Source organism: Triticum urartu, chromosome 7A (assembly GCF_056163025.1).
Source record: "Triticum urartu cultivar PI428250 chromosome 7A, HENAU_Tu73, whole genome shotgun sequence".
NCBI lineage: Eukaryota > Viridiplantae > Streptophyta > Magnoliopsida > Poales > Poaceae > Triticum > Triticum urartu.
The window spans coordinates 700080542-700087994 of record NC_141879.1 but is presented as its reverse complement, the minus strand read 5'-3'; the positions used below and the strand labels follow the sequence as shown (position 1 = coordinate 700087994).

The window sequence follows — 7453 nt, the reverse complement described above, 5'->3', positions numbered from 1 at the left end:
CGGCGCGCAGAACCGGAGGAGAGTGCAACGCGAGGTACGGACAGCTCCCTGCCCGTGGCTAGAAAGGCAGAAGTGGTTTTGATGAAGAATAAAATGAAAATAAGAGGCGGAGAACGATTCGTTAGAGGATAAGGTAAACAAAAGAAAAGAAAAGAAAGAAAGATAGGTTGCGGAGCGCACGATCTCGCTCGATCGAGCGCTGCCAGCGTGGCCGGCTTAATATTCTTCCAGCCAGCCACAAACACATTAGTCTTCCGGCCTAATTACAATCAGAAGCACCCATATATGGTGTTCTTACATACCCCATGGGAGCAGCGCCTATCATTCAAAGTGTCTGCTCCAGAGCTCATTCATTGGCCATTGTAAATTCTACAGATTAGACCGGTTCTCCTGCTTTCGCCTTGTATCAGCCCCCTCTCTGTCACAACTAGAGAACCATGGTTAGTTATCATTTCCAACAGGGGGAGCCTTCATCATAAGCAGTTTCCAAAAGACAACTTCAAACTCCTATCAATGTCATACAAGTTCTGCCTTTACTGTTTAATCTGTGTTACAATGCGCTTGTGTTCTTAACCAAGAAGGCGTAAATCCTAGAGTATCTTTATTCGATCAAAAGCTAGCGCAGTAACAATAGTTTGAAGCTAAGAACTTACTTGCTATTAATAGGAATTTGGCTACTACCAACTTAAAAGATAGCAAAGAAAGATCGGATACCAAAAGAGCAGCTGTTAAGTGGCTTCACTTACATCCTGTCTACTTGGGGACATGCACCTGCTGCTGCCGACGCACGAGATATTCCTCATAGTCAGAGTCACTCTCGGAGTCAGAGATCCATCCGTAGCAGGACGGCCTTGTGCGCTTAGTTCCTGTAGCTTCCAGATCTAACACCGCTATGGGAGAAGGCGGGTTAACGAGCATAGGGACCACTTCCTCTGTCTGCTCAACTGCTAGCACAGCCTCAGATGGTGGTACAACCATCACAATGGGATTGAAATCTTCTGATGGTTCCTGCATTTCTGCTTTTTGTTGCTGTATTACCAACCAATAAGAATTGGAGAATATGCTTGAGCTTTGTTACTGGAGAGAATAAGAAACCACAACTAAAGATTGATAACCCAAAGTCTTGGTTTAGAGATAAATCCAATTTATCACAAGTAAAAGCAGTTTGTGCACCCTAAATATTTCTGTTATTACAGAAGTACTGATGGTCGACATGTTTCAGCTGTATTACAAAACCAACTGAGAAAATACTAAATAGTGCAATGCTAAAATGTACAATGCCAATTCATCAGTAAGTTATGTCATCTTAAATGAACATAAAAGGCATCAACCAGTTCATTTCTTTCAGCTGGCAATGTTGGCGAAATAAACAAGCTTTTTTTATGTGAATAGCACATAACATATTCTACACAAGACCAACAAAACAGCTAAGCGGTGACAAGTAATCTCTACAAAATAAAGGAAACATCAGCAGATAACCATTCTATAACTTCAATTGCCAGTTAATTTTCCATATATCATTATATTCTAGCATGAAAGGTGCTTCATGTATCAAATAAGAAGTGATCTGTGGCTCCACCAGGTTGTCAGCAGGTGTTGATAACTGCCCACCAATCCGACTCACATTCTTGGTGCGTACACACAATTCACTTTAATGAAATGCCATGAGCTGTCTAGCCCATGACCTATATTTTTATATCACATAAAAGTACAGCAAGGATATTGGAAAAACAATCAACAGCAAAAAGGAAAGATGTTAAATCATACCCAAGGATGGTGGGATACACAATCACTTGATCGACGAATGGGAACAAATTTCGTTTGAGGAATATGTTGGGTCCAGATATAGTATGATCTAATAGCACTAGAAATGACATTCATGAGGAAATACTCAAGTAATATTTCCATCTTGTTATGTGAGAAGTACAACTAACAGGTTCATCATTATCACGTTCCCTTTAGAATACGTCGGCTATGTTGATGCTATAAAAACTATTTGATGGCATCGTAATGAAATAAATTAATCATCCTAAGACTGAGGTTGTCAATTCGATCAAATATGCCAATGGTAGCCTTGCATTTATTGGTCAGTAGGGAAGCAGACTGGTAAATTACTAACAAGATTACAGTGGCGCACGGACATCACGAGAGACTAACACAAGAAAGTAAATGGAGAGGGAGCTGACCTGAGCCTCTTCATTCTCCTCGTCCTGCTCCGGCATAAATATTGAAAATAAAAACATGTTACTTTGTACCCGCATGAACCTGTGCAAACGCAACCTAAAGCACGTTAAGACTAATATAACATGGGAATGATTGATGGAAGGGAGAGTATCAATCCTAGGGTGGATGGTCCTTCAACTTACTCCTCATTTTATATTCTTACTTTAGTCATTTGAAATAGTATATTGAGAAGTCCCCTTGATTATATTCATAGAAAAAAGATAAGAAATTATAACCGCTCAAATAACCTCGTAATATTATAATCCATGTACTAGGAGATTAGGACCAACCTTTTTCTCATACTAAATGCCTTAAGGCAAACAAGATGAGGAATTCATGGCCAAAAAAGATAAGGAAATACAACGTATGACAGGTATTATTCAGCAAGATTGTTTTCTTGGCTTGTGATGATAGTTACCAATTTCAAAAACATTGCCTCGAATATATTGGTCTGTAGGTAACAGAGTGGTAAACAGTACCAATGGCACACACACACAGAAACTGAACAAATTATGAGACATCGATAAACATGAGAGTATGTGGAGAGCAGGCTCACCAGCTGAGTTTCCACTTCGCCATCAACGAGAACCATCACAATGGGCTTGGCATTTTCTAACGGTGCATCCAACACCACTCCTTCTTCTGCCTACATTACCAGCCAAGCCCATGTAAGAATTGGACAATATGCATGAGCTTTGTTGCTGGAGCATTAATAACACACAAGTAAACATTCATAAACCTGAGGTCCTAGTTAAAAGGTAAATCCAATTTTTGAAATGTAGCAGCAGTTGTGCACCCTAAACGTTGATGGTCAACATGTACTGATGGTTAACATGTTCATGTAAGTATTAATGTTCAACATGTTGATGTTGTAATAGAAAACCAACTGAGAAAATACTACATAGTGCAAATGCTAGCATGTACGACGTTAATTAATAAGTCAACTATGTCAGCTTAAGGGAATCATGCAAGACATCTAACAAACCACTTCTTTCGGCTGGGATTATTGTCATCTTTATGAATTAACAAGCTTTTACATGGAAACACAATGTTGTTTACACAAGACCAGGAAAGCAGTGAGAAGTACTCTCTGAAAAATCAAGGAAATTAAGAGAAAATGGCTGTACAAATCTAGGTTAAGGAATCAACATGAAAAAACGTTGAAGGATCACAAATCTTGAAGTTCAACATGTAAAACCATTATATATCTTAAATTGCCACTTCACTTTTCATATACTATATTACCATATTTGTTCTAGCAAACCAAAACGTGCTTCATATTGTTAAGGAAACCAAAATGGGAAAAATGATTTTACTCAAAGGGAAAGCTAGTACAGATACAAGAGAAGGCCAGCCTGGGTCTTGGGCCAAAAGCTACAAGGGCTAAGAGCTATACATATTTTCTTAACACCACCTTGAATATATTGGTCTGTAGGTAACAGAGTGGTAAATTGGTACCAATGGGACACACACAGAAATCGAACCAAAGTATGAGACAATGATAAGCACGAGAGTATGTGGAGAGCGGGCTCATCAACTAAGTTTCCTCCTCGGCATCAAGGAGAACCATCACAATGGGCATGGCATTTTCTGACGGAGCCTCTAACACAACTTCTTCTTCTGGCTGTATTACCAACAAAGCCCATGTAAGAATTGGACACTATGCATGAGCTTTGTTGCTAGAGCATTAATGAACCACAAGTAAACATTCATAAACCCGAGGTCTTGGTTAAAAGGTAAATCCAAATTTTCAAATGTAAGAAATGTTGTGCACCCAAAATGTTGATGGTCAACATGTACTGCTGATCAACATGTTTATGTACCGATGGTCAACATGTTGATGTTGTAATACAAAACCAACCGAGAAATACTGCATAGTGCAATGCTTACAGGTACGATGCCAATTAATAAACACAAGAGAGTAGTAAATATGTATCAATGGCACAAACACAACAAGTGAATCAAAGTATGAGACATGGATAAACAAAAGAGAGTATGTGGAGAGTGGGCTCACCATTTGAACTTCCTCCACCATCATAATGGGCATGCCATTTTCTAACGGTGCATCCATCATTGCTGCTTCTTCTGGTCGTATTACCTACCAAGCCCATGTAAGAATTAGATAATATGCATGAGCTTTGTTGCTGCAGAATTACAAAACCACAACTAAACATTCATAACATGAGGTCTTAGTTTAGAGGTAAGTCCAATTTTTCTAATGTAAGAGAAGTTTTGCACCGCAAACATTGATGGTCAACATGTACTGCTGATCAACATGTTTATGTACCGATGGTCAACATGTTAATGTTGTAATACAAAATAACCAGAGAAATACTACATAGTGCAATGCTAAGATGTACGACGCCAATTAATAAGTCAATTATGTTAGCTTAAGGGAATCATGCAAGACATCAACCAAACAAGTTCTTTCAGCTAGCGTTGTTCTCATTTTTATGAATAACCAAGCTTTTACATGGAAACACTATGATTTTTATAGAAGACCAGCAAAGCAGTGACAAGTAATCTCCATGAAATCAAGGAAATTAAGAGATAATGGTTGTAAAAATCTAGATGAAGGAATCAACATGAAGGAACATGGAGTGGTCATAAATCTGTAAGTTCAGCATGTAAACCATTGTATATCTTCAATTGGTACTTCACTTCTCATATACCATATTACCATTTTTATTCTAGCACCACAAAAAGTGCTTCATATTTTTAAGGAAACCGAAATGGGCAAAATGATTTTACTTAAAGGGAAAGCTAGTACATATACAAGAGAAGGCCGGCCTTGGTCTTGGGTCTAAAGCTACAAGGGCTAAAAGCTATACATATTTTGTTAACACGGCCTTGAATATATTGGTCTGTAGGTAACAGGGTGGTAAACTGTAACCAATGGCACACACACATAAATCGAACCAAAGTATGAGACATCGATCAACATGAGAGTATGCGAAGAGTGGGCTCACTAACTGAGTTTCCTCCTCGGCATCAATGAGCGCCCCCACAATGGACATTGCATTTTCTAATGGTGCTTCCAGCACACTGCTGCTTCTTCTGGCTGTATTACCAACAAAGCCGATGTAAGAATTGGACAACATGCATGAGCTATGTTGCGGGGGCATTAATAAACCACAAGTAAACATTCATAAACCCGAGGTCTTGGTTAAAAGGTAAATCCAATTTGTTAAATGTAAGAAAAGTTGTGCACCCTAAATGTTGATGGTCAACATGCACTGATGATCAACATGTTTATGTACTGATGGTCAACATGTTGATGTTGTAATACAAAACCAACCGAGAAATACTACATAGGGCAATGCTAACATGTACGACACCAATTGATAAATCAATTATGTCCACTTAAGGGAATCATGCAAGACATCTACAAAACCACATCTTTCTGCTCGCGTTGTTGTCATTTTGATGAATAACCAAGCTTTTGCGTGGAAACTCTATGATTTTTACATAATACCAGCAAAGCAGTGACAAGTAATCACCACAAAATCAAGGAAATTAAGAGATAATGGATGTACAAATCTAGGTGAAGGAACCAACATGAAGAAACATCGAATGATCATTAATCAGTAAGTTCAGCATGTAAACTATTATTTATCTTCAATTTCCAGTTCACTTTTCATATACCATATTACCGTATTTATTTCATCACCACAAAAGGTGCTTCATATTGTTAAAGAAACTAAAATGGACAAAACGATTTTACTCAAAGTGAAAGCTAGTACCCATCATCCGTATAGTATTTCTTGAAACAAAATTTTTAAACGACTAAATCTACTCACAAAAAAAGATTCATTGAGTCATTCTTGGAATGAAGGATGCTAGTAGTGTAGCAGGAGAGTACACAAAGAAGAATTAGTAGTAGAATAAGAAATTAGATTACACATAGTGTGTTAATCCTATTAGTTTTGATTAAAATAAAGCCTACTCAAGTAGCATTGCTGTACTAGTAGAGATTGCATTCGATACAGCGCTAGGATAACATCAGAAGAACCAACGATGTTTCAAGAAAGAAATTACCTTAAGGCATTGTTCGGTTCCTTCAGATTCGAAGGGGATTGAGAGGTATTAAACCCTCTACAAGTCAAAATACATCTCAATCCTACCAATCCCCTTGTGACCGAACAAACCCTAATTAGTTTTCCATTCATCAATTTTTATTCCGGGCATATGGTAATGGCTTACCTTGGAAAATATTGGGGGATTGCGAGATCAGACTGCTGCGGTAGCGAAACAAGCGGCGACGGCCGTACACACAGCAGACTCACGGCGAGCGACCGCCATCTATCGGCGGCTCATCCCCTCGTCCAAGCACAGGTAGGCGGCGCCTCGTGAAGTCGTGGACACACACGCACGCTCGGCTGTAGAGAGTAGGCCCATTAACGTAACTAGCCTGCCTAGATTTTCTTTCTATTTGGGCCTTCTATCTGCAAATAGGGCCGAGTCAGAAGTGGGAAATTGGTACTAGGAGAACTGTGGGCCTGTTAGCTTTGACCAGAGAGCTTCACGCGCATCCGGCTGCATTTTAGTTAGGATCGAGCGAGCCAGCCGAAAAGCCAACCAACTAGCGAATTAAACCGAACGCTTCGTGATTTTTTTCTCCGCTCGGGGCCCCTGCGATCGCACACCTCGCACAGCCCCCTGCGGCCATTAATGATACGATTTGTCGTTTGAGGCTTGTGGGAGATTTAACGGGTTTGTAGTGAAGTGGTGCAGAATGGAATATTTGGTGTGTTTGTCCATATCCATTTTGATGGACGGACACTAGAGATATATGATAATATGTAAACATTTAAAGTTTCCTCAAAGTTCAGCGTTCTTCATGTTTTGGGTACGAGATCGCAAAAATCAATGCATATATCGTAAAAAGAGAAGAGATAATCTAATACTTGATCTAAATCTTGCGAAAGCATTGTGATAGTACATAATGGTTTGTAAACGTGAGAACCTCGACCGCGACCGCGTCGCCCCCGCGGGCGGCCGGCCGCGCCTCCCCTCCTTCCCCGCGAGCCCTCCCCCTCTCTCCTCCTCCTCCCTGTCGCCGTCGCCGGCACCCGCCGCGGGCCTAGCCCGGCATTACTAGGAAAAGGGTTAAAGATAAGATTGACACTAATGGCACACCAGAGATGTGGTGCACCACTACTATATACTAATGGCGCACTGGGTGGAGGTACGCCATTAATGTGGAAGACACTAATGGCGCACCAGACAA

General features: G+C 40.1%; 1 long non-coding RNA gene across 4 annotated transcripts; it reads right to left on the bottom strand.

The window, feature by feature from the left end:
* Positions 1-1014: 1014 nt before the first annotated feature.
* Positions 1015-6577, bottom strand: LOC147961763 (uncharacterized). Of its 4 annotated transcripts, none has more exons than XR_015610247.1 (6): positions 6427-6577; positions 6262-6354; positions 5193-5284; positions 4238-4321; positions 2780-2869; positions 1015-2280 (listed from the first exon to the last, which is right to left on the bottom strand). It is a non-coding gene; the product is annotated as an uncharacterized LOC147961763 (long non-coding RNA). The 4 variants fall into 4 exon arrangements; XR_015610249.1 differs by having other exon boundaries at positions 1015-2265; XR_015610248.1 differs by lacking the exon at positions 6262-6354.
* Positions 6578-7453: the final 876 nt, after the last annotated feature.